This window comes from Erpetoichthys calabaricus, chromosome 1 (genome assembly GCF_900747795.2).
Source record: "Erpetoichthys calabaricus chromosome 1, fErpCal1.3, whole genome shotgun sequence".
NCBI classification, from domain to species: Eukaryota; Metazoa; Chordata; class Cladistia; order Polypteriformes; family Polypteridae; genus Erpetoichthys; species Erpetoichthys calabaricus.
In genome coordinates, this window is record NC_041394.2 from 61702608 (window position 1) to 61723462 (window position 20855).

The 20855-nt window shown below is 37.2% G+C and overlaps 1 long non-coding RNA gene across 1 annotated transcript; it reads right to left on the minus strand.

The window, feature by feature from the left end:
* Nucleotides 1–3513: 3513 nt before the first annotated feature.
* Nucleotides 3514–14024, minus strand: LOC127529642 (uncharacterized). The gene is made up of 5 exons (XR_007936262.1): nucleotides 13624–14024; nucleotides 13472–13521; nucleotides 10982–11170; nucleotides 10000–10099; nucleotides 3514–3926 (listed from the first exon to the last, which is right to left on the minus strand). It is a non-coding gene; the product is annotated as an uncharacterized LOC127529642 (long non-coding RNA).
* Between the last annotated feature and the right edge of the window lie 6831 nt (nucleotides 14025–20855).

The following is a 20855-nucleotide window of genomic DNA, read 5'->3' on the forward strand; positions in this document are numbered from 1 at the left end:
GGCAAAATATCTGAAACTACAATAACCTGTTTGTGTTTGTATCATTCAATGCTTAAAACGTACATGATTCAGGACCATGAGAATCTGTGGTCCCGCAATAATTAAAGCTACTACAAGTTTAATTTCAAAGAAACCACAATTCTGTCAGGTTTATATTTATGATCATGGAGAAGTGGTGCAATATAGAATCGAAAGAGTTAAATGATCGGATGTATTAGAAATTCTACAGCCAATAATGGAAACAAATCCATACATCCAAAAGTATTGCACTTTACATGAAATTTATCTGAAAAACATGGAAAAATGAGTTTTCTTGTATTTCTGTATGAATCCGAATGATCACGCTTGCATATATAATAAACCATCATGTGACGAATTGTCAACGATAATAGTTTCGAAAGACAGAGATATCAAAGACAGAGTTGATATTCGTGTTTATCCAAAAGCACGATTTGTCGCATGCGGCAGATCCAGGGAAATGACTAGTGCGCAGTGTCCGCACAGGGGTTGTCGAGCGAAGTGAGAAGGGAGCAGAGCCCCCTAGTGTTTAAGATGATTAGAAAGTTAAGAGGTTAAAATGTCACAGAAAAAGGGTACTTGAAGACATCAGCAGAGGTTCAATACCAGGAAGTCTAGTAGAGTGTAGTGTTTAACCCAAAGCACAAATCACATTGGCAAAGTTTACAAATCCCACCCCCCCCCCCCTTAACTAGCAAAGAGGCTCCTAACATGGATAATTGCGACTCGAAATGTTTTCTAGTCAATATCCCAAACCAGGGACCTCATTTATAAAACTTTTTCAAGGATAACAGATTTATAAAACCTAGCGTATGCACATTTGTACACAATTCATCTTTATAAATCACAATCATCTTGTAAATGTATATTTGCACCTTGATGCTAATCAACCCTATATATACACAATCATGATGCTGCAGGCGTTCATTGGCTAGTGGAGCAGCCTCCATCCCGATGTGTCAAGACTCCGCCATTTGCATTGAAGCACCTGTCTGAACTTCACAACTGAGCACACAAGATGATGCACATCATTAAAGGCATAAGGTGACAGTATCTGAGCAGGTAGCCACTATCACCTGGAACATGATGCAGATACAATAAATAATATAATTGACAACTTTTTGGGTGGTGCAGTGGTAGCGCTGCTGCCTCGCAGTAAGGAGACCTGGGTTAGCTTCCTGGGTCCTCCCTGTGTGGAGTTTGCATGTTCTCCCCTTGTCTGCATGGGTTTCCTCCCTCTGTCCAAAGACATGCAGGTTAGGTGCATTGGCGATCCTAAATTGTGCTTGGTGTGTAGGTGGGTGTGGGTGTGCGCAATGCAGTGTGCTGGCCCCCTGCCATGGGTTTGTTCCTGCTTTGCACCCTGTGCTGGCTGGGATTGGCTCCAGCAGACCCCTGTGACCCTGTGGTTGGATAATGACTGACAACTTTTTGTGAAAAGCAATTTAAGTACTGTTTTTAATTTCCAGAAAATATTTTCTTTTTCCATCAGTATAACTGTATATGATAAAGAAACTTCCATCTATCCATCCTTTATACATTTTCTGTCATGTATCTTGAGCCAGGTCACTGGGGCAGCAGCCTAAGCAAAGATGCCCAGACATCCCTTTTTCCTGATGCCTCCTCCAACTCTTTGGGGGGGATACCAAGACATTTCCAGGTCAGTGGAGAGATATAAACTGTCCAGTGTGTCTTGAGTCTGCTCTGAGGTCTCTTCACAGTGGGCCATGCCCAAAAAACATCCCCAGGGAGATATCTAGGAGGCATTCTTATCTGATGCCTCAATTGGCTTCTTTCAATGCGGAGCAGCAGTGGATCTACTGTGAGCTTCTCCTGAATGTCTATCCTGAATGTCTATGCTTCTCACCCTATCTCCAAGGCTGAGCCAAGACACCCTACAAAGGAAACTCATTTCTGCCACTTGTATCCACAATGTAGTTCTTCTGGTCACTGCCCAAAGCACATGACCATTGCTTGAGGGTTGTAAAGTAGATCGATTGGTAAATCTAGGGCTTTGCCTTTTTTGTTCAGCTCCCTTTTCACCACGACTGACCAGTATACTGTCTACATAACTGAAGATGCTGCTCTGATATGCCTGTCAATCTCCTACTCCTTTCATTCCACACTCGTGAATAAGATTCTGAGATACTTAAAACTCCTCTGCTTGAAGCAGCCCCTCATCCCCAACCTAGAGACTGCACTCCACAATTTTCCGGCAGGCTCATCCTGGGTGCTTTACACTCGGCTGCAAACTGTTAGTGTATGCCTGAGGTCACAGCAGAATGGAGACAAAAGAACCACATCGTATAAAAAACAATCATACATTTTTCAGAATGAAAGCTTCCAGAACAGAAGAGAGTGAAAAGCAAATGTTGGTGCAAATGCTAATGGTCCAGTACCATTTTCCAGAACAGAAGAGAGTGAAGGGCAATTGTGCAGGATGGCTGAGGTCTTCAGTTACATGAGAAAAGAAACTCAATAATCTTACTAGCAGGAAACATACAGTACATGTGCTTTCATTTTAAATTGTGATTTGACTTGATCGGTTGACTCTCGTCTCATGGGGCCAGACATAATTCTCAAATGAGAATACATATCTGGGGACAACGTGTTAAAAAAGTTTGTACCTCAGCCTTTGATTCCTCCAGTCTGTGAAGTTTAAACCGCTGGGTTTTCAGGGAGAGAACAAAAGAAACTGAACAAAACACAAAACAGTTAAAATTGGTGTTATCACTTCAGGAACTCAGCAGCACAAACTAACTGAAGCTTAAGGCACTGGCCACTTAAAACTCTAAAGTGGATTACCCAAAAATTATACAATTTTAAATTATCATTTTTTATCTGTTATTTACCCCATGTTGTTTGTAGTGGTGGCTGAGAAAAAAACTTAATGACATGGAAGTAACAGAAGTTTTTGGAAATAAAGTTTCTGATATTGGGGCCAATGGGAGTGGACAAAGAATAGCAGCAACCATTTTAATTCATATTAATCCATCCATTAAAAAAATCTCAAATTACTTGTGTCGCATAATCCACATTTCAGTTATCTAGTCCTATGCTCACAGCATCCAAAATACATGCTTTTTTTTGCTAAAATGTTGCTAAAGTAATACTCCTGGAAGGAGGGAATTGGGTTAAAGATAATTTGAGCTTCTGAAGTGAAGACAGGGATCTTGATCAATGAATGAGGGGTGATGGTGGCTCTTATAAAATTTTCTCGGCCAACACAGGATAAGCAACACACTAACATAACACGATAAGTGGGTTTACTAATATGCTAAGAGTGTAGCAGTAGTAATCATTTTTAAATTACAGGGTTAATGGATCCACCACTCCACATTACAGACATGATTAAATCTTGCATAACCTTTTGACATTTGAGACTTTTTCTTTTTTCTATGCTTCGCTTTTCCTCATCTCTGTTATGTTGCACCAATATACTCATGCCATCTGACTTAAGAAGAAAAAAAGTGATGTAAAGCAAAACACTCCTAATGTTTACATACCCCACAGGGGCCTTAGTATTTTTATTTACATATAAAATTAATAAATTATGTATATGCATATATAAATAAAAAAACATTAAAATATTTTATTATTTGCGGTTGATAGATGACTTCTGCCAAGAGGAGGTGGTTGCTTAATTCTGCTTAATCTGGAACTGCCTGTTTTCAAGATCTGCTGCTTTGATGAGAATGATTACAAACGCCAAGCTTGTACAGAACACTTGATCTTCTAATATCAGAAGTGCAATGCCTCCCTTCACCAGGACTGATCTGAATGCTAATGATGGACAACTCTTTGTTTTCAGCTAGTAAACCATTAAGTGAATGAATACATCCGAGGCTTGAGGTGTATGACATTAGCTTCAAACCAGAGTCTTCCGATCCATACAATGAAGTTCAGACCTGCATAAAAGAAGACAGCATACAAAGCAGAAATGTCAGAGACAACTGTGATACAAAAAATAAGGCAAATGTAGGCTTCAGAAACACAAAACAATCAACCCATTCTCATTTTTTTCAAAGAAAAAGCAAATATGTGAACTTTTTATAATTAGTTATTTGTATTTGTTGCATTTGTTCATTCTTTTATTTATTTCTTTACTTGTTTCAATTCAAAATCAATTATAAACCTCCTAAATGAATACTTAAGAGTTAGGTTATAAACAGCACACTACAATGTTTAATAACTGCTAATATTTTTAACTCTGGTATGATCAAAATGGAACAGATAACAATTACCAAGCAAAAATACATTCAATTGTTATATAATAATTCATTCTGAACTAAACAAAATTACACATACACATTGTAAGAAGACATTATAAATGACAGTGAACCACTATTATTAAAAGTATTGTGCGATTCTTTTCTACACAAAAGGCCAGGGCAATAAAACACCAAAAAAAAATCAGGTTTAGGCTGATATTGCTTACATTTCCAGAAATTAAACCATTGAGTAAGCTTTTTTATTATGAAGCAGAAAATGGCTTTCATCCTTAAAATCCACAGGCTTGTTTTAAAATGACGTGTTGTCCTGGTGTACGTTTGGTTGCTGGGTCAGTCCTTCACGGTTGGCTATGGGCCATGAAGCACACTGGAGGTCAATCTTGTCTACAGCCATCAAAATGTGTAATGCAGTCGCCCATCATGCTAATCTTCACCCTAGCCAGTTATAACAGACACACTGGCATAGGGACAACATTTCATCAGGGATGGTTTACAATAGAAGTGCACTGGGTATGTTGTGTGTGTAGTTCTGGGACACTTATGGAATTGTGTGCACTTTGATTTTACTGTTTTGCATGGAGACATTATTTTCTGTGTAGCTGCTGGAATAAGTACATTTCTCCTCAGGTATCAATATAGTATTAGCTGTCTATAGAATTTTAAATAGCGACCAAAAGATGCAATGTAAGTGTTTTGCTAAATCTAATCCGTAACCAGGAGTTTGTCCTCTTCTTCTGAAATGTGAAAAGTATCAGAACCAAAACTGTAGTTGAAAGAATCAGAGAATCTAAATAGAATAACACACACCACCACAAAAGACTTAATCCATAATCTTGAATAATCTGGAAATCAAATGACCTGAACTTTGTATGCTTGAATTTGTAAGTCGTGCAACACAACTTGGTTGCCTCAACCACCGATCATCAACAATGCAGCACCCATGTTAAAAATAGTACAGTATCAGACAGACACACACACAAAGAAAAGAAACTACTGAAATGAATTAAATAACATATAAAACCTCAAAACAAACATCAACATAAAAAAATAAAAAGAAATCAAAGCATAAAAGTGTACACTTAGCAAAGTACATGGTTGTGAAATCTGATGGAAGGTACAGTTGTATCGTATGCCAAGGAACAAGTAAGCACCTCTAGGGTGGTCCAGATGTAACTATGCAACTTTTAATGCAATGCAAAGCAATAGTTGCATTATTAGATCTGGACCACCCTGTATTGATCTGAGGTGGAATCAAATGTTTTCCTAAAATAAATACTCCCCAGTCACTGACTGCAATTAGATCTGTTGTGTCTCAGGGTTTAATAATGGAAATTATACTGTTTTTATTTTATATGCTACCATTAGAAGATATTCCTCCGAAACAATCAATAAAACAAAATGGTATAACGGATGTCATTATACTCAAGTCATTAACTATCTCAATTAGTTGACACTGTGTTGAAGTAACAACTAATTGTCTTTAAATCTGAAAAAACAACATGATAAGACCTGTAAATAAGTGTTGATTGTCCAAACAGAAATAGTGTTATCAATTCTTAACTGGCAAGAATTCAGCTTTAGTTTTACGGAGATTTGTATTTAGATGTTATCCTGAACACCAATCTATCCTTTAGTGTTAATTGTTTTTGATGGTAGATCTTTTTCTTTGTACACTCATTCCAGTACTGTTTCTCAAGTACTGTTACTTGTTTTGTTTTTTTTCTTCATTTAAACCCTGCTTTCACCAGCAGCCTGCACTGATGACACCAACTTAGATCATTCTTGGATCTAAATTCACTATGGTTGAACAGCCTGCATTAAATACCTCAGGGTCTAAATATCTTCAAACACATTCCACCTCAACAAAAATATATAACTTTTATATGTTTATGTTTATATGTTTAATTAAAAACAATCTTCTTTATCATCTTCAGACTCAAAAGGCACAACTTCCTTTCACTAAACCTTAAATTTTAGTGCCGGAGTTATGCTTAACATCTGTATGACCAGTGAATTCCACATACTTCATTTTATCATTTAACAAACACTGCTACAGTCAAACACTACCTCACTAGTTCTGACTTTAGCAGGCTTTTTTATTAAAACAAATTACAGTAATCTGATGTTCAGGGGATAAAAAGTCACCCTGCACGAAGCATAAGCAGGCTATAACAGATTTAAAATCCTGCCTCCAAAGCTTTGAGTTGAACCAGACACTGTGAAATTACTCCTCAGCTGACCCCTCTATGCTGGCATCTTGAAACTCTCCCTTTGTCCATATGTGAAGCTCCATATGTCTTGACATTCAAATACTAAATGTTGTGCTAATATTAATTACTGTCTCTTTATTTACACATATCAGATGCTCATCCTGTTCACTATAACTGCAATGGGATCGATTCTGCAAAAATTCTACAATTTCTGCACTAGAACTTTGTTTCAGCTCCATGATGTACTGATGCCATGTCCAAAGCCGTTTTCTGCTTTATGCCCAGTAGCGAAGGGGCAGGCTGTTGCCCTGCTGTGACTGTAAATTGGTTTGAGAATGATATAACTTTGTTTCACTATTGCCATGCAAATTTTTTTGTTCTCCAAATCTTTTTTGATGGTACTTGTTGATAATATCTAACAACAATATTTACTTCCTTTCGTTATTTTGCAGAGTAGTGTTTTTATTTGATTTATATTTTTTGTTTTTGATTTTTTCAACATTACATTTTTGGTTCTCTAATCGAATTTGCACACCAGTAATATATTGTAATAAGTTAATGTACAGTTTGTTACTGACCTATTTAAATACATCTTTCTCTATTTGAGAAATTCCAGAGAAGTAAAAAAAATCAATTGTTAACATTCAGGATTTTAAAAAGCCAAATCATTAAATATTATATAGGTTTATAGGGTCATTATAGTCTGTTTACAGGGAACAGCAAAATTATTTGCATTTGCTAATCACCCTCAGGTGCCATGATTATTGGGTAAATATTCTTCTTTAAATAATTAACTTATTAAGATGAAAACGTAACTGCAACACTTTATCGCAGTTTACATCATTCTTTTCCAATTCAACAAAATGCTGCAAGCAAAGATCAAATTAACTGAAACCTGCAAGCAAACAAGCTTTACTGGAAGTCAAGACATCTGAAGAATGAATTTATCTGTATTACTGAAATTTTGTGCAAGTATGCTAGAGGATTTGTGCATATTTCTGACATTTAATAAGAAAAGCCATTAAGAACATTTTGTGGAAATGTTTGTTGGATATATTTTGAATTATAAAGTATTTATTAAAGAAAAGTGTGGCTTTTGTCACTCTATAGCAGAGGTGGAAAGTAACGACTTACACTTACTTTCCATAATGTACTCGAGTAGATTTTATTGGCAGTTGTACTTTTTAAAATCTAAATACTTTTACTTCTCAAAAATCATCATTTATTTAGAAATGATACTACCTCGTTAAATTTTCAAAGCTGGTCATTACAAAGCATAATTAATTGGCTATGTACAAAATTCTGAATTTGCTGCGGCCAATAAAAATAAAACTACACACATAAATGTTGGGTGTTGTAGGTCAGGAAATGAATTATTTTGGTAAATTACATAATAGCCGTTAATTTTTTCCTCATTCTCGACTCAGTAAGAAAGACGCATCTTAGCATATCATGGTGTAACGCAGTGGATGATGCTACAGAAAGTTTCAAATACCCCTCAATGCTGTGGTAGTAGCAACATTTTGTTAAAAAGATGGTATTATACATCACTGATCACATAAAGAAGAGCTGTTGAGTCCCAAACACTTAAGACAAAACAGTTTCATTATGCTGTGTAAACTACAGCCCAAAAGCTGTTAAGTTACCTGCTGTCTGTCTTATTGCCTATGTATATTTGTTTATACTTTCCAATGCACAGCATGATTTGAGAATATTTGCTAAATGATACTAAATTGTACTTTTACTTGAGTGGTTTTTCCATGCCTACTTTTTTACTTTTACTTGAGTACATATTTGTCTACCTAATAATAATTCTACTTGTGTAAATTTTTTATTACCTATCCGCCTCTGCTGTTCAGATAATTTGTAGTTATCACTATATATTCTTTGTTTCCCATTTATATAGATGTTCTGATTGAGCTGTTTGATTATAGACTCTTAATAATTGTAAGAGATGGGAAGAACCGTTACATGAATATCGCTTGCAAGCTAGCAACTTTAAATCTACTAAAGTACACTGCCAATTCTTCTACATATAAAGTGCTTATTGTACGTAAGTGGACATGCTAAATTAACTGTTTTTTCTTGTTGCTTTTAAAGGATTTACGTTTGCCTTTCATTTTCTGTCTAAATTGTTTTTGTCTACTTGCATCTGACAGGCTTTTAATTCTAACAAATTAAGAGTGTGTGCCTTTCGGGTTGGAATCGAGTTGCAGATGCTTACTAGAGATGACTCCATCCATCCATCCATTTTCCAACCCACTATATCCTAGGGTCACAGGGAGAGATGACTCAATTTAGTCATTTTACTTTAGCATTTTTCATAAATTATTTGCTAATGTTATTAATAAAAAGAGGAAGCTGGATTTTGCTGTAAGAAAGATAAATAGAGCTTGGGACTTCTGTTTCACCGTAGTATTATGTTTGTTTAATAAGACACAAAATTTCCTACTTTAAACATGCCAGGCAATAATTATGGGACAGGATTTTAGAATTTGGTTGATGTGGAAGAATTATAATTACATATAATGAAATTTTACTTATAAAGAAATCATCGTGTTATTATACATATGCACTCTCACTCATACATTTGTTAAAAAACTGCTTTATGCCATTTTATAGGTACACTTTCTTTACTTTCTCAAAAGAGAAAATGAGGGTCTCCGGCTATTAAATATAAACCTCAGTCTATCTTTTCCAATACAAGCTGAGTTTTTTTTCTTCTAACTATCCAGTATTCTCAAATTGTAAACACATAATTTATTATTTGCATTTTTATGCTCAAACTTATTAATCAGTATTATTAAAATTGCCTTATTGGTTCATATCCTTTATTTGGGTACTTATTTCAACCAGGAAAGATGCAACTAACTGCCCTAACTGAAGTGGGATGGATGACAGAAGTGGTAGTCTGCATTAGCACTGAGATCTGGAGTGTGACCTGAGAGCGTTATTGTGAGGTCCAAAGGGCAGAATTTGCTAAGGACTCCAGAAAGGCTAGGACCAGCACTACCTGCAAAATTGATCCTTGTACTTCAGATGCTGACCCCAGGAAAAGACTCAGCATGACATCTGGTATTGTGGCCAAATAACTCCTTATACTCTTTGATCCAGAACACATTGTTCACAAGGTTGTTCTCTCTGCACCCAGATGACATCTAGCAAACTTCATTTGTGCATTTATTTTCCTTTTAGAGAGTAGAATCTTCTGCCATCATGACACCCTATGTAGAAAAGGTTTGTGCAATCTCTTTCTGAAAGTGGATCCATGTACCATAAAATTGAATGTGCAGATGACATTTGAAGACAACTACACAAACTTTCAGAGAGAATGACTATTTATGAAATGATGAATAGCTACAGAATGTAATGTATTTAATAGTAAATACAGTATAAATATTTTCAGTTTAAGTGAAAATGATAAAACAACATTTCTAAAGCAATACATAAATAATTTTGAAATTGGCAAAGCTAAGTATCAAAATCCTAGTTACTTCCTCACTTTTCTAGCATAGAATCCAAGACAACTGAATACTTACAGTGCAGTGTGAGGGCAATGACCCTAAATTTCCTGTCATCTGACTGAAAAGCATATAAGGTGGCCAACATTGAAAGAAAAATGCTTACAATGTGTGATACCTGCAAGGGAGAAGAAAATTTTTAATTATAACTCTAGGAATTTTAAGAACTTACAGAATTTTTTCTAATCTTTTTCTATGAGTGTCCATTAATAACTATATTAAATACACTGATAAAGGAAGATGCAGTAGATATTTAACTAGATGTGTATGTCTGAAAAAACGTATCTGCAATACATTTGTACGTTTGATTTTTCTCTTATTTTACTTCAGTTTACACACTGAAAAATCTTTACAAGAGGCAAGGCAGCCAGTTAGCCCAGGTCATCAGAACTGCACCTTCATCTGATAGTTGACTTTGAAACCCACAGAGGTTTGGTTTGGTCAATTCTGTAAACTGTCATCCACTGTAAACTGGCCATAGCTCAGTTTTTTAATTGTGATGGACTTTAGTTTATCATGATTTAACTATTGTCATTTTAATTTACGTTTGTAAATATTGTATGTTTTAGGACATTGCTATAATCATATTAGAACTGTACATTTGTGTGAGCCTGTGATCAGTGAAGAGCACTTTACAAAAATAACCTGAAAATTGTAACACAGCATTCTGCACTATAATCAGTGAAGTATTTATCAAAATCAACAGAGTACTGTATTAATACTTGACTGATCATGGTGTTGCAGGGTGGGGACATGATACACATCAGTCAGATATGCAAGTAATGATTTCACTGTATTATGTACAAATGACAACAAATTTGAACTGGACATAACTGCACTGAGTGAATAGGAGTTTTTTATTTTTATCAGAAAAATAATTATTTTCAATTGTCTACTTCAAACATACAACGCACGTCATATTGCACAATAATGTATGTAAAAATAATTGTTTTGCCATCAATGTGTAAAAAATGACTACATTTAAACTCTTCAAACTCACCATCACAAGGTGTAGATAATGTTGAGTTGCATTTTCCAGGCTCTTTGCCACTTTAAAAAGTGTGATATCATAGACTAGGATTGACAGCTGTATTACTAAAAGCACCAGACAGACACCGGAAAAAAGGATTTTCTTTGGAATGTCAATAAGAAAATTAATCACATCAAAGCCATCCATGAAGATGTCTCACTGTAAAACAAAATTAAAATATAAGCAACTGAAACCTAACTCAACTTAAAAGTACAAAACTTTGCATGCAAATACCAGATATTTATCAGTTTTACCAGAAAATATTAAATTTGTCACTGAGGGTGTCTGTGTGAGTTGCCCCTACAATAGTCTGGCGCCCTGTCCAAAGCCATTTCTTGCCTTGCATCTAATGCTGACGGTATGGGGCTGCATTCCCTGTAGCTCTGAATTTGATTAAGTGTGCAAGAAAATTTGATCTCACAATATCACAATTAAAAATAAACTAAACTCGCTACTTGTTTTGGGAGTTTTTCCTTGTCTTCTTAGAGAGTCAAGGCTGGGGGGCTGTCAAGAGGCAGGGCCTGTTAAAGCCCATTGCGGCACTTCCTGTGTGATTTTGGGCTATACAAAAATAAACTGTATTGTATTGTATTGTACTTCTATCTGCTATTTTTACTGCCATTTTCACATTTCAATAAGAAGATAATTAAACTAAGTAGGTAACTAAATCCTCAACATTTCCCTAAAAATATCAATGGGTTATTATCTTAAAGTATAAATGTAAAAGTGTGAAGGAGGACACAATCAGTGCAAGTAGCTTAGCTGATCTTGATTATCTGGCTGGTTTAGAAGTTCATCACATTGTAATATTTCTAAGATGACAAATCTGGGTTTGCATAGTTCATATATATATATATATATATATATATATATATATATATATATATATATATATATATATATGTATATATATATATATATATATATATATATATATATATATATATATATAATATATATATATATACAGTTTATTTATATATATATATATATATATATAGAGAGAGAGAGAGAGAGAGATACACAATATCACCATTGTTTTTAACTTGTGAAAGTGTATATTACTTGTAAAGCATACCTTACATACACAAAATATAAGTTATTAAAACTCCAAAATTTAAAAATAAAAAATATCATTATTGCACAAGCAGTTTTAAGCTCCTTAGTCAGTGCAAACTTAAACTCGCTCAAGTGCAACAAATTATTTGAAAAAAGCACATAAAGCTCATTTTCAATTTATAACAACTAGTCTATTTTTAAATATATGAGGATGAAGAATCAAGCTATATTCTGCATGATGTGAATTAGAAGCAAATTTCAAAAAATGATAAAAATACGACCTGCCAAAAGAATTTACAAGTCAATTAATTTAAGGAAACAAAACAGGGAAAAGTTAGAGCTCAGAACATTTAGCACTTTTTATCCACTGCTTAAAGGACAACACAGACGCCAACTCTCTGATCTACTGAAAAAATGTAAAAACCTCATCGTAATACAATGCAAACGTGTACTTTAACTCAGAAGGGTTGGTGACTTGCTCAGTCTCACATGGTGAGTCAACAGTTGAACCAGGAATCTAGAAGTTTAAAATCCAATACCTCCGCCTCTAGGGCACACTTTAAAGTTCTTTCACAAACATAACATGTAAAGGAGATGCTCAAGTAGGATTTCACTGTTGAAAATCACCACCTGACTTGTAACACACTGATTCAAAAAGGACACAGGTAAAAATGTATTTTGATCTTGTTGAACCAGAATGGAACTTTTGCAAAGTACCCTGGCAATACCATCTTTCAAGTAATGCAAATTGGTGCTGTGGGTTGTTTACTGCAACATGAAGAGTGAGACCTGTGATAAGTGAAACAAGTTGTTCTAGTGTACCAAATCAAAGGGGTTGCAGGGAAGATTTCAGTTTACAGCAAAACAATGATGTTGGGCATTAAGTCAACAATTGAGTAGCTCAGCATAGAGAAAATAGAAGTTATTAAATGACCAAGACAAATGATGTCCAGATCTGAACCCAAAAGAAAATGTACTGTAGTCCACCAGCAGAAACCTCATATTTTCTGGCCAGTCTGCACAACTCCATCAAAAAGTCTTGGGGGGTAAAAACACCATTCAAAATTCATGTCATTATTGACTGCAATAGTGATTCCACTTAAGTATTGATGTAGAGTGTGAAGAATTGGGCATTCAATGTTTTTTATTACTAAAACATTCTGAAAATAGCAATAATGTCACTTTGAAAGTAAAATGTGGTATATATCACTGAAAAAGTCTCCTTAAAAACATTTTAAACTGCATTTTTTGAATAGAAAATGAAAAAAGATAAGAGCACAATACTTTCAAAAGGTTCTTTTTGTCCTGAATTTCTTACTTCATAATTACACTGATACATTTACTAAATCATCTACATAATTTTTTGAATGTTAGATATCAATTTGTAAGAATGATACCCACAAAGAGCCAGCTGCTGGTCGCAGGCAGGGTGACATTTTATCATCTCATGCCTAAAAGGAAAAGAGGATGAGAGTCAGTCCTTTAAAAATTCCAAAAACTAATCATATGAAACCTTGTAATGTTCATTTATGACATCACTAAATTATTCCTACCCTGTAAACCCGGCATTGTTGCTTTGAATTTAAAGGTCATCCCACCGGCTTACTTAATTATTTCATGACAGACCACATACAGTAGAGTCGGGGAATTAATGAAATCACCCCGTGTGTCTTGTACTGTGCGTTTAGTATCAAGTAACATAAGCTATCCATGCCCTCAAGGGTCCTTCTAGCGACACAAATCATCTCCTTTGTTTAGGTGTATGTTGATCACCCATTCCACCTCTGATGTATCTAAACTCCGAGATCCACGAAGGATCAGGCGAAGTCAACTTTCTCCAAGCGCAGCGGACAACAACGAATGCTGTTAAGGATCAGGCGACCTCAAGATTCTAATGAGATAAGTGACGCGTGGCCACTCCTGACTGCGCTGAAGGTATCTGTCTTACATGATGCCGAGTCTTCAGGCGTTAGCGAAACAATAAACCACTCATTTTCTGTTAAAAATCAGCGAACAAAATAATGTCAACGGTAGTAGGTTTACCTTTCTGCGACATACTTCGTTGCGTTACTCCTACATTGAGTGTGCTGCTTAAAAGGGCCAAGTTGGGTAGGCAAACCGACATATTTGAAACCAAGCGCACAACTGCTAATATCAGATTTGTTGACACTCTATAAGGACCAAATCCAGCGATGTTAAAACCCATATTCTCACGCGAAGATTGAAAATGAGCAGTTTGAGTAACCCCATTCACGCGATATTTGTTAATACCGTATTTATTCTTTTATACGGAACCTGCGCAAATCGACTGTTTTCGTGAATCCTGACAGATGGGCACCAGATAAAGTATTCGCATTGTGGTGGTTAAATTGGTGGCCACTTAAAAAGGGTGAATTTCTCATTCATTAAAAAAGATGCGCGCAACATCCTTAAGTCTCTCCCCGAAGTCGATGCTGTCTAATTTCTCCCAGTCACTACCCTATCCGCGAGCGCATGCGTATTGAATGCATGTTTCATCGCACACATTACGGCGCTCCCGGATCGGTTTTACTCATGCGTCAGGCAGGCAGCGTTGCTGGGGCAGCAGCACGTGCTTATAACAATAATGTCGAACTGTACAGTAACATATCCTAACGATACATGTGGCTGCATCTTCCGTGGCGACAAGCACACCGTTTCACAATTCAGCGAGAAGGAATCTGATATGTTTAGAGTATGTTTCTTCCAAGTGTGCGTATAAAATATATATAAAACACACCCACGCATAACAAATGTAACCATATAGGCGTATAACTGAGAAAGGGGGTCCTTTTGCCATTTACAATTAAGTGTGGACAGGGTGGTAAAGATAGTAAACTGGTTATTCTTAAAGATTACTCAAGTCTCCCTTTTTCTGACCAGGCATCTGCAGTGTGTTCAATTTCCTTGTTTCAGCAGTGAAGGCAATATGTCACTACAGTGATTACTTCAGAAACATAACCATCTTCGAAACCGCTTAATCCATTTCAGCGCCAAGGTTCGCCAGTGCCTATACATACAACAGTTGGAGCAAAGCAGGAACCCCCACCATGCCAGTCAATGACAGGGCACTCACAGACTACACCCACTCAGAGAGCCAAATTAGAACAGCCACCAATAAGTAAAGCACAAACTGTCAAAGAAATCAGAGCTTTTAGATCCCTGTAATCTTACAAAAATATGGATTGTCAATTGTAGCTTCCTTTACAAGACAAAATCATTAGAAAAAACAGCAACAGGTTCTGCTGCTTTCTACTCATGTTTAATTAAAATGAATAAGATAATGCAACACACATCTTACAGCAAACCATTGGCTAATGGTGAGAGACCTTGTGATCAATTATTCAATGGGCGTTTTACATAAAACACACCCTCTCGTTTCTGTGGGAACATACAATGCACTTAACATGTGTAAACAGCTTTAGTAGTATAAAACACAAACAAACACAGTGTTATGTTTGCAATATGAAAATTGTACAAAAGAGTGTGCCTGTTTGAAGTACAGTGTTTAGGATTAGAGGGAGGGTTTTGGCAGGAATGGGGATTCCAGAGTAAATGCCTCTCTGAGACAAACTGTACCTGTATGCTCTCCTATGCATCAATTTGATGACTAGGATGGCTGAACGTTCACTTCCACCACCTCCTCCCTTTCTTTCCATGCCTGGAAAGCCTCTAGTGCCTTGTACCCATTGGCTGGAGTCTTTTGAAACTTACCTCCTGCCTCTTGATTTGAAAATTTTAAATGATGCGCGCAAAAGAGCTTTGCTCCTACAGTGTCTGGGAACAGGGGGACAGCATGTGTTTAAGTCTTTGGGGAACGCAGCCACATACTCCACTGCTGTGACTCTCTTGGAGACTCACTTCTCCTGCTTGTAATGTGTTATCTTCCGCCAAATTCTGTTTTGTAAACAATGACAGCAGGCAGGCAAGTCGATTCATCAGTATGGGGCTAACTGAAGGGGTTTTGCCAGTTTATAAGTGTAACAAGGTTTCTTTTCTAAAGTGGATGGAACCCTTTTTAGGAACAAAAAGAATTGGATGTAGGCAGATTTCTGTTTTAAAAAATGGCTGTATTCTCTGCAGCTGCTAGCACATGGCATACCAAATCAAATCAATAACCATCGTGCCTCCTCTCAATATCCTCCCAGATCTTGAATGCTTAACTTTATAATCACTTCTTTCTAACACATTACAACTTAATAGGGAAATTAACATTGCAAGTCTAAATGTATGTATATTCTTATCCTCATTCAAATATAAAAAACATTTACCCCTCTAATTTAATCCTTAAGTGACAACATAACTTGCAAGATGCAAGATGAATTTGTTAGGAATCAACTGGCAGAGCACACAAACAATCCAAAGTCCAGGAAAAGCTCTTGCTAGAATCAGATGATTTAAATCTCATGGGCTATCCACATTGCATTTCATATCGAGTCCGCAGTGGAGTTCGCTGAGAAACTCGACACATCTTCTGTTTCCTGAGCATTTACAGGAGACATGGTTCAAGTGCTGCAGTGCACAAAAGATTCAGAAGACTGCACAGAAAATCCCACCATGCAGCTTATATGAGATCTTCCTCCAAGACCCCAACAGTTTTGCAGAAATTGTGGCTCTAAATCACACGCTACAAGAGCTGCCCTGCCTGTAGTCAGATACACCAGCGCTGCCATTCCTCTCCAATATTATCAAAGCCTGTGACAATTCATAATGTGTCATCCAGGCATACCTCTTTTAAAACTTGCATAGTGGAACTAAACAACATATGTCTTCTGCTTTTGCCAGATACTGGGGCAACAGTGTCTCTGTCAAATCTAAAGACTAAGAAGCAGTTTTTTCCCAGATGTATGGCTATCAGCTCAGTCACCTCTCTATTCTTCACACATCTCTACAGGCCACGGTGTCACTCCAGGAGCTGCTTCATGCCTCAGAGCAAGATCCTGTTCTCACTCAACTACTGTATGTACTTTTATCAGGCAGGGGTGGTCCACTCAAGGATGAACTTAACTTGCTTGAATGACAGCTGTGTTGCCAGTGGTCTCCGCAATGTAGGTCCAAGGTCTTTCCAAGTTCGCGTCCTGGCTGTATCACATGAGGGCCATTTTGGTATTGTCCTTATTAAGCAACAATGTTGCCACCTTGTGTGATTGCTAAGGATTGATGCTGATGTTGAAGCTCTGGTTAAGGAATGTCCTGCATGCCTTGTTAGTGATAAAATGGGTTCTCCATGTACACCCCCTTTGCATCCAGTTCAGTGGAGTGTTAAGCCTTGGGAACACATAGAGCTAGACGTCTGCGGTGAGTTACATGGCGTTCCACATCATCAGCTTTTTCTTATTGTGGCATATGACCTGCATTCTAAGTGGCTGAAAGCAGCCCCAGTTGTATCAGTCCTGACCAGAGCAGTGATTGAGTTTTTGGAGTCCATTTTTGCTTGCCGTGGGTTGCCGGTGGCTATTTCAGTGGACAATTTCCCATGATTTACTTCCAGTGAATTTATAAGCTTTTTGACAAACAAAGGAACTCAACACATTTGCACAGCATTAATAATAATAATAATACATTTTATTTATATAGCATCTTTCCCGTGCTCAAGGCGCTTCACAGAGTCTTAGAAATAAAACAGCAGAGTGTATGTAACATTGGATACAAATGTTTTCCTGAATAGAACAATGAAACAGATAACAAAGCATTAAATAGAATAAAGGATAATAAACCAAAGTAAAATACTAAATTCAATACTAAAAGAAAAGCCTAACAAATAACCTAATTTGTGATATAACCAATTATCCTGAGCACCTGGACAGAGAGGTAAACTGAAAGAAAGGGCAGAATGTTAAGTTAAGTTAAATGTCTTCCTAAATAGTTGAGTTTTCAGTTGTTTTTTAAAAGAATGAATGAACTCAGCAGATCTAATTAATTTCGGGATGTCATTCCAAAGTCTGGGTGTTATGGAGCTGAAGGCCCTGTCACCTGTAGAGTGCAGGTTAGTGTGAGGCACAACAAGATTACCAGAATCAGAAGACCTTAGTAGGCGAACAGGAGCATAGTGATTTAGAAGGTCACTGATGTAGTCTGATGCAAGGCCTTTTAAAGCTTTGTAGGTTATTAATACAATTTTATATTCAATCCTGTAAGACACAAGGAGCAAGTGAAGGCGAGGCAGGATGGGTGTGATGTGCTCACTGTTGCTGGTTCGAGTACGGACTCTTGCTGCAGAGTTTTGAATTAACTGGAGATGTGATATAAGATTTGAAGGGGTACCTGCCAGTAGAGAGTTACTATAATCAGTGCAGGATGTGACACCAAGATTCCTTTCATCAGAAGAAGGTCTGATTCTACAGCATTCTACCACCCTCTGGCGAAAGGTGAGTGGGGTTTGAGGGGTTCGTATTTTGTGGGGTGGTATAGAGCATCTAAATAAAAGTAAAGAATGGCACGTGAGCGCATTTGGTAGATGGATGTACATTTCTTTCAGTACTTCTCCAGACACTTCTTCACTACAATGCAGTTCTCAGCACTCAACTACAGGCAGTTCACCTGTAGCTCTTATGATTGGTCGTGAACTTTAGCTTCCAATGGATCATCTGCTTGCTCAACCATCTCTACCCACTTTTGTGTATACACACAAAAATGCATCCAAAAACTAGAATAAAATGAAGCAATACTTTGATAAGTCACACCAGGTCAAAATGCCAAACATAACTGCATCAGATTGGGTCAGGGTCTGGAGGCTGAACCAAGATCACACATTGAAATCTTTTTGGTCTTCTCCTTTAAAAGTAATAAGCCAGTTAGGACTTGCCACGTCTTGTTTAGCTGAAGGTTGATGATGGCATGCAAGTTGCCTTCGCAAGGTACCTGTACCAACCAAGTCCGAGCTGTGATTCTTCAGGTTTTACAGCAGAGTGACTCAATTCAGCTGCAGGATGAAGACTGATGGTCCTGAGGTACTGCAGCCTGTAAGACTGAAAGATTGTCTTACCTCGTTTCATGGTTAAGTAGATTTTAGAATGATATTTGGGTTTTGGAAGAAGCACACACAGGAAAAAAAGACTGTTCTGTATAGTTTCAATTATTTTTATAAAAGATCAAGGCTCATGTTTTTCTGGGAGTCAACATATTCGGTACTCGGTATTCAGTATTCGAGGGATAGGGAAAAGGTATGCTTGCAATACAGTATTCTGTTTAACAACAGAATGTTCTTATTTTCCATAAAGTGTTTTGGGTTAAAGGGAGTGTTTTGGCAGGAATGGGGATTCCGGAAGAAACGCCACTCTGAGACAAATTGCACCTGTCTGCTTTTGTATTGTATGCAACACACAGAAAGCGCAAACACTGGGGTAATGAAAATAATAAGCAGAAGACGTTTATGTTACTTTAATTGTGGACACCTCTAGGTTATGTTGATATGAATGTATGAATGCGAGTGTGCGCCCTGTGATGGACTGGTACTGCTAACCGCCTTACATCTTACATTTGATTCGGACCTAAAATCAACCTAACATCTTAAATCATCTCTGTCCCAAACAACTGTCAATAAAAGTAATAAATGAGTATCATTTTGCCATGAGCTTGTGCTCAAAAGCTAAGAGTGTGCCTTTCTACAGATTGCTGCACAGCCAAAGCCTTTTTTTTTTTCGGCACAGGGTTCAGTAAATTAGGCACAAGACCATACAGTAATGCATACGATAAAATGAAAATAGACTTTTTAAGACTAAAATATAAGTTGTCTCAGCCCCACAGCCTAGACAGCTGTCAGTAGTGTGGCACACAGTGTCAAATATCCAAACTTTCATAGCTAGAGGTGACAGGGCGATTAGCTTGTCATGCCTTAACTTTGTGGGAGATGGCCGGCTGTTCATCCCGGCCAATACCCCCAGGCCGCTAGATGGAGCCCTCCCTGTAGCATGGAAGTGCCCCGAAGACCAGCAGGGAATTATGGACAATGGAGTTTTTATTCCCAACCCTGCTGGACACCGTGGGGCCCACCAAAGGAAGTGATAAGGAATCATGGACTGTAGGATTGGAAACACTTCCAGGTCAGGGAATATAAAAGGACTGTGGGAAAGCCCAGACGCTGAGCTGAGCTGGGAGGTAGGGTGGCGAAGTGTCTGGGAGAGGAGGATTGGTATTGATTAGTGATTATCGTGTACTTGCATGTGTAGTGTGGAGTGGAGGGTGCTTTAGGCACAGTATTATTATAAAATAAATAATAATTATAGTTTTACAAGGTGTTTGGAGTGGTATCTGTGGGTTCAAGGGAGTTCTAGCGCCCCCTACTGCTACAACTTCAAATTCGCTCTTGTACCAGTCTACACATCTAGCCTACATGTCATTAGTGCTTCATATCTTAAAAGAAACTGGAATATTATTAATTATACTCCTTTACACTCCTCATAATCTTGAACTCACAGCACTATTTCCATGAAAATATAAAGTGATAAAAAAGGTGGAAAAAAATCCTGTGTTAACCCCCAGCTCCATAATCTCATCCTACCCTGTGAATAGAGAGAGGACAAAACAAGGACAAGGACAGAAGTACAAGGTGGGTGCATCCTGTCCTCCACCAAACAATCTGCATCTCACTATACATTGACTGTGGATATGGATGACCTATTAATCTAGAGAACAGAGAAATTCAGAAGAATTAAATTATAAAACAAAGATTTCCAGAGGTTGTGAGAAAGAGTCTTCCACTGGAAGACCTAACTTAGCAGCAATGGTACCAAATTAGAAATCTGGTATGGGGTAAACTATAACCAGT